Source organism: Adiantum capillus-veneris, chromosome 6 (assembly GCF_014529385.1).
Source record: "Adiantum capillus-veneris isolate H3 chromosome 6, ASM1452938v2, whole genome shotgun sequence".
NCBI lineage: Eukaryota > Viridiplantae > Streptophyta > Polypodiopsida > Polypodiales > Pteridaceae > Adiantum > Adiantum capillus-veneris.
Genome location: NC_140936.1, coordinates 168038875 through 168049360, shown reverse-complemented (window position 1 = coordinate 168049360; position 10486 = coordinate 168038875).

Genomic DNA, 10486 nt, shown 5'->3' with positions numbered 1-10486 from the left:
TATGTTCACCAGAATTGTGTTCTTGCTTTCCCTTTCCATAAGTGAACCCAAATCAAAGAAATAAGCAAGTCATCAGAGTTATCACCTTGAAGATAGTTCTAACATTATCATTGTGTTACAAGCCAATCAAAATTGATTGTTATTTTTTGATGTATAAACTATTATTGTAAATTTCTTTTGCTATTGTCATTGTCAATGGTTGAACGAGTTCACCTTGATAGGAAGTATCGTATTGTAATTTCTTTGGAGGTCAACAAGAATGAAGTATTCACTAAAGCAAGCTAAAACATTGTGTGTTTTGTCAAACTTTGTTTATACACTGAAGACACTTCCTTGTAGTGTCATGTCTTGAGCCTCATGAAAATATCGTTCGATTTTACAAGTCATTTTACTTTCATGACTATGGTCATTTATCTCTAAGAAATAGCTCTCTCTATGCGTAATTTATTTAGCGACATAGTTACAACTTTAGTTCGAATAAGTTCAAATAAAATTATCCAAGGCTTCAATTTCATGGGAATCCCATGCTTTGTAGTTTTTGAAATGTTAGTGGATTCTTTCAAGAATAGATGAAGTAATGTTCATATGTAATTGAAAGACGAGTATCCTGTTTATCTTCTTATTGTGATATGATAATGTGAACCAATATTTATTACTTTTAGAGTCGTACAGGTACTAGCGTACAATATATCTTATATCAATGCATAGCTTAGAAATAGCACAATTTTTTTTTACACTCTATATGTTCAATGGAAATGAAAATAGATAAAAGCTTGCTTAAGATGTATTCTTTGCTTTTGATAAAGAAGATTGAGGCACAAGATTGAATTCACTACATGAAAGTCTTTTATGTGATTTTATAAAAAGGTGGCACATGATTTACAGATAAAGAGGATTGAGTCACAAGATTGAATTCACTACATGAAAGTCTTTTATGTGATTTTAGAAAAAGGTGGCACATGATTTACAGATACCAACATGTACATACCCATGTATTGAAGATGCGATTCACTTTTGATTTATGCTGAAAATTGTTTTTTTTTTTGGTACAAAGACTGGAAGCAAGATTTTTTTTTAGCAAGAGTATTAGAAGAGTGCACAAGCGAATGCCATTAATTTTCATACTTTGTATATCGCCATGCTTGAAATACATTTTTTAAACGAGCTCTTAACTTATGTTTTACCCTTGCATAAAGAGCATTACAAAGTTGGTGGATAATAGCTATTGAGAACTTCATGAAGAGAGAAACATTTAAGATCAATATAACATATGTAAGAAGGCAATCATGTCATTTAAGATGTTAAGAAAGCGATAAAAGAATTTTGTTATTCTTGAACAAATGCTTCTTGATACAAAAACTCAGGTTTATGTCAATTTGTTCCTTGAAATAGAAAGAATAAACTTACACAATATTTTGTGAGAAATATATTAACACAGTTTGTGATAAGTCTCACACCAAAGTTTAAAATATCTAACAATTGAGAGTAACGTTTTAATAATTGCAATGGCATCAAACCATTGAATGGTGAACCATATTATATTTTGAAAGTTCAACATTATTGTGTGTGCGTGTGTATGTGTATGCATGCGTGCGCACGTGTGTGTGTGTGTGTGTGTGTGTGTGTGTGTGTGTGAGAGAGAGAGAGAGAGAGAGAGAGAGAGAGATTATTAATGCTCGCGGAGGTCAGATATGACCTATGGGACCAAAGATACATGTGATGTACTATGTACAGGGATGATAAGCAATTCTCATTGCTCCAGGATTGTGGTGATGAGAATCACAATGTGGAGCCGATGTTGGTTGGGAGAGGAAAGTGTATAGGTCTAAGTCATGGCTGGAAATGTGAGGGAAGCAAGTTTGGATGTGAGAAAAACCTAAGTACTCTAGTAGTGTGTGGTACTCAGACTCTCAAACTTGTAGTGAGCATAATGTGCAAATTCAATTTTTGATTCTTCTGTATTGTCCCAATCCCCTGTCTTGCATCGAAGGGAGTGGGAGCTAAATTGAATGAATGCGATAGTGCACATCGTCAACAAGTGGATAGGCTCAAGCATATAAGGGTGAGTACAAATTCCTCTTTTGGCAAAGAAATGGTTTTGTAGTTGAGAGCAATATGGGTGGTGCAATGTATGAAGCATGACTCACATGATGCCTCCCACGCCATAATACATTGGCATTGTAGAAAAACTTCATTCACTTGGGAGTCTATTAAGACATCATGCAGCAAGTGTAATGCAACCCATCTCCTAAACCACCTCTTTATGTCTTGCACCTATCCTGTGCTCAAGACCTTGCTTTGTACTATTTTTTCTTGCTTCCCATGCAATTGTAGGAAGTCGATGTGAGGGGTTTTGATGCATCTTTATCATGTACTCCACTACCCTTTTCATGCCCATAACCTCAATTGGAAGAGATCCCGGTGGCTCAAGGAGTAGGAGTATATATGGTGTTTGTGTCTTAACTTTTGGAAAAGAAAAAAAAGCTTTTGGACATTGTCAAACTCTTTCCCAGTATACTTTGAGATGCTTGTATCCCACACATCAATTCCATAAAGAAGAACCGGTGTCACCAATGTGTCAGAAATTACTTCTTGAAAACCTGACATTTGACACCCCCCACATTACACATGTTCTCAAATTCATAGTACTCTCTTTTCCTATCTTTTAAACAATGTGCATGCCACTTGTGCTCAGCGAAAACCTCAAGACCAAGGTACTTAAAGCTTTCAACAACAAGTGTCTCATTGTAGTACACAATGCATGGATTTCCCTTATGGTTGTATTTTGTAAGCACAACATTTGTTTTGGATTTAGCCCACTATGCAAGCAAAAGTTCTCAAAGACAAGCATAAGCTTTTTTGTGCCCTCTAAAGTGTGTGATAGAAACACTACATCATCCACATACAACAAAAGCATGATTACACAATTCAAATAGTAACCTCTTCATGTTGCGTAATTCAAGTACCATTTGTTCCAATGGATCAATACATAGACCAAAGAGAGTTGATGACAACGGACATCCTTGTTTAACCCCAATAGTGCTTGCATTTTTTTTTTGGAAATACCTCTTCCCATGCGCAATTGACCAAGAGAGAAAAAAAGAGGGAGATATATTGTTTGGAGAGGGAGAGCACGTTTAATTGATCTTCTTGACAAGTACAAACATTGATGAGCACACATGCTACCTCTACTAATCACACACTAGTGAATACACAAGTCATTTTTGCTTGATATGTGACATAATATATGCACTTAAGTTAGCCCAAGAAGAGATCACTCTCAAGATTGATCAAACTCATCAAAGATATAATTAAAAACGCCACATAAAATAAGACCTTCATATTCTTTACCTGGATTCTCCATGAACCTATTCACAACTCTCACTTTATGTGAAATATCTGGCCTTGTGCAAACCATAGCATACATGAGAGAACCTAGTGTTGTGGCATATGGAGCTTTAGGCATATTAATTATCTCCTCTTGTGTCTTTGGACACATATCCTTATTTAGTTTGAAGTGACTAGTCACAAGTGTAGAAATTAGTTTTGCATTATGCATTGTAAACCTCTCCAATAGTCCCTTCGTGATGTAATCCTCTCAAAATAGTGTTAATGTCTTCTTCAACCTATCCCTTGACATTTTCATACCAAGTATCCATTTTGCAACACGTAATTCTTTCATTGAAAAAGATTTAGACAAATCTCCTTTTAGGTCTCTTATATCTTGCATGTTAGCACTTGCAATTAGCATGTCATCAACATACAGTATTAGGATGATGTATTATCCTCCAAATTCTACGTGTATACACATTGATCTGAGTTGCATCATTTGAATCCATGATCTAGCATCCACATCAAGTGAATTTTAGGTACCACTGTCTTGATGCTTGCTTTAAACCATACAAGCTCTTTCTCAGACTACATATCATTTTCTCCTTACCCTTTTCATTATATCCCTTTGGTTGAAGCATGCAAATCTCCTCCTCCAAGTCTCCATGAGGGAATGCTATGTTTACATCCATTTGTTTAAGATTCAAGACTTGAGCATCCATAAGGCTTAAAACAAGTCTAATGGAATTCATTTTGACAATAAGAGAAAATATTTACACCTTTCTTTTGAGAAAACCCTTTGACCACAAGCTTAGATTTGCATCTCGTTTTCATGCCTTCTTCCTCTTTCAACTTTCACACCCATCTCTGCTTGCATGCTCTTTGTTCACTCCTCTTTGGATTCATGTTACATGGCTTCTTCATATGACTCTGGCTCTCCAAAATCTATGACCAAGAGATGGTTGAAAGAAGGAATGAATCTCCCTGGAAGTCTACTAACTCTTGTAGATATTTGGAGTATATTTTGGGGTTCCTCACCTTGTTGGCGTTGTTGCAAGTTGTCATCACTTTCACGATTTGAGTCCTCATGTCCTCAAGATCCATGTACTCATCATCTTCATTCTTTGTTTGTTTTTTCCAAGTAATGTTTGTACGCATTATGTTCATTGAAAATAACATCTCTACTACTAAAAATTTTACCATCTTCAGGATCCCATAGGCAATACCCAAATTCTGCTTCTCCATAACCAATGAGAAAACATTTTTTGGACTTTGCATCTAATTTAGACCTTAAACTTCTGTCTATGTCCATGAAGACATCACATCCAAATACTTTGAGAAATGCATAGTTTACCTTCTTGCCTATCCACGCCTCTTTTAGAGTTTCTCCATCCAATGCTAATGAGGGTGATCGGTTTATCAAGTAGACGGTCTATCAAAAGCTCAAGCAATAAACCTACATGTAGCCTCATGCTTCTTGCACGCTCCAAGATTTTTCTGTTCATTCATTTTGAAACTCCATTTTTTTGAGGTGTCCTTGGTGATGTCTTTTCCCTTCAAATATCATTGTTAGCACAAAGGCTTTCAAATGCTTTGTTGCAATACTCTCCTCCATTGTCAGATATGAGGCATTTTTGCTTAGTACCTGCTTCATTTTCCACAAAGGCTTTCCACCTTTGAAATACAAAAAATACATTGGATTTATTTTTCATTGGATAAACCCATCTTCCTAGTCGCTTCATTTATAAATGTCACAAAATGTGATGAACCTCCAAGGAAGGGCGTACTAGCAGGACCCCCATATATGGAAATGAACCAATTCAAGCCTTTTGTTTTTCCTTTCACTTCCTAATTTAAGAATTTTATCCTCCATTGCTTTCCAAAAACACAGTCCTCATGGAACTCTAAGTCTAATTCTTTCAATCCTAGTAGAAGTTTCTTTGATTGTAGGATTTGCATTCCTTTGTCACTCATGTACCCAAGATGATAGTGCCATAACACACCATCACCTTCTGTAAACGTTAAAAAAATAAAAGATTGTGTACTAACAATATACAAGTAGAGTTTATCCACTTTGTTTTGCTTTGCAACTACCAAATAACCTTTAAGACCGTCTATCATTTGTTTTTGAATGCAACACTATGGTCTTTATCATTCAGTTGACATGTAGAGATCAAGTTTTTGCAAAGAGAGAGAACATGCCTAACATCTTCAATCTTCCATTCATTTCTATTTTTAGTTTTGACAAACGCTATTCTTTATATTTCACAAGCTTTATCATCCCCCAAGTACACATACCCAAAATTACCTTTAAACACTCTTTTAGATGAAATGGGCAAATCCCACAACTTTGGGACTGATTTCAATGCCTATGGACTCCTATTTCCCATTTGATTTGGGAAAATTTAATTTAATTTGGGTATGTTATAGTTAAGTTATTTGTTGAGTACTTGTGTTACATTAGACAAAGATATAGATTCTCAAGAAAATGGCGGTGTTGAGAAACACCTTTTTTTTGTGCCCATCCAAAAATTTATTTTCATGTTGGTGTTGATTAATACTTTATAAAATCATACATATACACGAATAACAAGAATACAATATATGAAAATGAATTGCTATTCAATTTCTCCTATTAAGCTAGCTTGTGCTTTCTCCACAATATTGGATGGGATTTTAATTGCTTCTTTAAGTCTTCCACCCCTTGGAGTCCATGACCACACAACTGCATCAACAAACTCCCAATGCTTTGGGTCGTCAAGATTGCAACACCAATTATTTTTCCAACAATCCTCATATTGTTCTTGGATTGTGGGATTTTGTTTTCGATGTTTTGGTGCCCAATATTGAATGAAAACTTTCTTGTAGTTAGAAAAGGAGTTGTCTACATCAACATCTGATTCTACAACTCCTAGTAGCCATATCGGATATTCTGGATATGCAGGCTTTACAAGAAAAAAATCGTCTTTCCTTACATCAATTTGAGGCCTAAAAGCTTCTTGCGGCCTTGCACTTTAAGGACCAACATAGTGATCATTCAATTCTTCATATCCTTGAAACTCATCTTTGTCTTCCTCTATCTGTTGCATTCGATGACTCCTTGTAGTCTTTGACCAAAATGATGTATATTCACCAATTTGTTTATTGGCTGGTTGTTCAAGCTCACTAATTATTTTTTGCCAATAAATAATAATTGGCCCCATGTATTTTGTAGAATCGTGGTCCTTTCCCTTTAGTAGAGTCCATCTTTTCTAGAATTCAAGATATGTCTTAATCCCTTGAATAACAAGCTGACTATCCCTCACATAGTCTGCTATAGGTACAACATCTGGACAACCTATTGGCAATTTTGGTTTCCCTTGATCAACTTTTTTCCACAACTCAATTTCTGACTCCCTCGGCATTCAATCAGGTGATTTGGGGTGAATTTTATACTGCATTACTGGGATTTCGCCTTGGATAAAGAAACAAAAGTGAAGTGGCTTAGAGTGTCCAACAAGAGTATCTTGTCCATCACACATGTACCCTTTAACAAAGGATTTTACGTCAGGAATTTGCATCATCAAAAATGGTGTTAGAGTTGAGCTTTCACATTTTTTTAAATGTTCCATCAAATGTGGAAAAGTGAATGTTATTCCTCTTCGCAATCTCTCTAAGAACTTGCTAAACATTGCATCTATATCCTCATGTGTATGACCCACCATTAAGAATCCCAAATGCACGGTTTTGAAAACATCTTTTGCTACTAGCAAGGATAAGTATACAAATAAATATCGATTCTTATTCTCTCCTTCACAATTATCTAGCTATAGAAAATATTCTCAAGTAATTTTTGAAACACACGAGTGGACACGTTATCCACAACACATTGAGAGGAGGACGATTGCAAGTTAGCAATATTTTCGTTACATCCTTCAATGGCCAATGGTGGTGTTATTGTTGATGCATTGCTCTCATGCTCTTGCCTCAACTTGTTTTGGTGGTCTAGAGCCGTCCTTGAGTTCAATGCATTTAATAATGTTACATTGCTATGTGGCATACCATCATGGCATAAATCTCCTAGTCCATGGTTATCTAGTCTTTCGAAATTCCGTAAGAATAATGCGAGGGAACTAAAAGTCTTAGACCAAGATTATCCAATTGAAGAACATGAGTATAAGAGCATGGAAAAATCGATACCGGAGAGAGAGAGAGAGAGAGAGAGAGAGAGAGAGAGAGAGAGAGAGAGAGAGAGAGATTCTCCAGACTAAAATCCTTAATCCAAGTATATTTGTCTTAGTGAATTTGGGGGAAAGTAACTTGACCCAAGTGTATTCCACCAGAGAGAGATAAAAAATCAATACAAGAGAGAGATAGAGAATCTATAGGTTCGAATCTTCAAATTGTGGTTTCAAGGTGTTAACTTAGAAATGGAGTCAAAGTTGGAGTGTACTATACTGGAATGTATGCCTAAAGACTTTTCAAACTTAGGCTTGGATTGCAATTAGGAAAAATGACGTTTGCACAATAATCATGTACTTGTTAATAATGTTATCAAGTTCCATGACTGGTAATGATAAGTGGGGAATGGGTGATTCAACCAAGCATCAATTTTTTTATTCATGGAAAACCCTTGGCATCTAGAGGCACCATAGATTCCTGCAATTGAACAACAGTAACCCGTCATCATGCTTGGGTGTGCTAGGCTCCCTAGAAGCATTGCAAGTTGGGAGGTAGACAAATTACTAAAATCTTATTTATATATAATCCAAACAAGATCGTGTCTGGGTATGGTATCTAATCAACAAGATCCTAATTGAAACTTGTGTCTCCTTTTGTAGAGGAAGAAATCAGAGGGCTTAATTTCCTAGGTAGGCCCATGTTGCCTAACATCCTAGACTACCTAGACCCATTCCGCCATGAGATCTTATTCTTACTAGCTTGAGTCTTACTCTTACTCCCTCTCTCTTAGTTTCAAAGGTAGGCCCATGTTGCCTAGCATCCTAGACTGCTTAGACCCACCTTGCCTTGAGATCTTACTCTTACTAGATCTCTCTCTCTCTCTCTCTCTCTCTCTCTCTCTCTCTCTCTCTCTCTCTCTCTCCAACACTTGGTTGATTATCCCTGAGCTTGGCTTGCATAGGATCCTAAAAATTCTCTAGTTGTTGGACCATTATGATTGATGCTTGATCCCCTCTAACAATGGGTCACTTGTCTCTTGTGAGTAGGTTCCACAAATGTTTCTTAAGTGGTTAATTGAGGAGAATATTTGTAGATGCCCTTTGAGTAAAGGGATGAAATTAAAGGTGAAGGGTTGGAGTCATGCGAGGCCGAGCAAGGACACAAAGTGAACAACTAGAATTTTTGTAGTGAACTTTAATTTCTTTTTATAATGAACATTGGAATAGTGAAATTAAAGCTTTTTTTAACAAAAAAATCGATCGATCTAGACAAGCATCTCTATAGATTCTTTTAATGAACATTAGAATGTGAAATTAAAACTCACTAGGAGATTTCGGAGATCTTTTAGAGGGCCATATTGAAGAGGGAGAAAAGGAAGCGCATCCAATGAGCAACAAGGCAACGTAACGTAGAAAATAGATGAACAAATGAAGAAATACTAAAAACAATTGATTAAACATGAGGTAACTTCTTATTTTTAGGGGTTGCAGTATCCATATGTGGATCTAATAGCCTTGAAGGTACTAAAAGATAGCTACAAAAAGCTATCATAGTCCTGCCACAAAAAGGTACTGAAAAATAGTATTCAAACTTATCTTCCCTCTATTACAAGCAAGACGAGCCTCTCTTCTCCCACTTAGAAAGAACCATGGCTTCTTCTTCTTCTTCCCAACATAAAAGCTCTAGGGGTTGTTGTACTCTCTCTCCAACTAGCCTGACCATTAGTCTACCAAGGAGGCCAAGCAGCAACATCTACTCTATATCCATCTCAAACTCTATTACAATAGATAGTCAATGGCAGGAGCAGACGATATGCAAAGGTTAATGGGTTCTCATGCAACCAAGAAGGTGGAAAAGATCCTCTACAACAAATCTATTTTGTTCAACATGGAAAGCACGAGTACTAGATTTCAAAGTGGAGGTCGGAAAGAAGACAGTGAAGGAGGTTTTAGTTCAGCATGTCTACACTAACTCTGACATGATTGCAAATGGCGACAATGTCTCAATGGTGCATCACCCACAATGCAACTTTAAGTGCTTTCAAGACCTTCCTTTTTGTAGTCTTCCTTTTAGACCTTGATGTCTTACTTTTGTTTCCTTTTGAAGAGCTATGTAAATGTATAATTCAATGTTCTCAAGAGTTCTATTCTATGGAGGTCTTTTACATTCTATTTAGTGGTTGAGGGGTCTCTTACATTTGGGAATTACACTTGCAGATGTCTATCCTTCTTCATATGATGAATGGGATCCAGTGGAGTGTATTGTAGGGCTTATATCTATAATCCACACTCACATTGATGTTTTAGTATGCTGGAAGATCTAGCAAGGCCTTGTAGATGAGGGCATTTTCTTCTATAAGCACTTCTACAAGCTCAACCATAGAAATAAAAAACGTACGTTGGTTAAACTCCCTCTCCCTACCAATTTGAACTCCATGGACTGGCCAGTCCCGGACACGACAATGAGTGAAGCACTTCAGAGAAAGTTGTTTAGGGATGTGCAGAAGTTCCTAAGCAACTCTGTACCCACAAAATTGGTGAAGATTTCTAATTTATGTCCTATAAGTTTATTTGTGAAATCTGAAGTGAACAAGTTCAGGAAAGTTGACTCTCATCTCTTATTTTACATACAATGTCTTCCGGCACTCGCCAGGATTCTTCTTTTTCAACAAGGTCCACAATCATTATGGAAAATGATCCAAAACCTCTTAAGTGTGGAGATAGCAACACAAACACCCAACCAACGACATCGGAAACCATGATCATGGCATACTTGGTATCATTGCAAGAGATTGTAAACAAACAAGGCGAAGACTTACGGGCACTTGCAATGGAGAATGGTATACTAAGGGTACTTGTGGTTGAGAATGAGAATCTCAAGAGGACACTTGAGATGCAAACAACATGTTTGATACAACTTGAAGAGGAAGTCAAGGAATGTAAATGCTCTCTTGTGGACTTGAATGCTTTGAAGGAGCGCATGAGCAAAGTAGAGC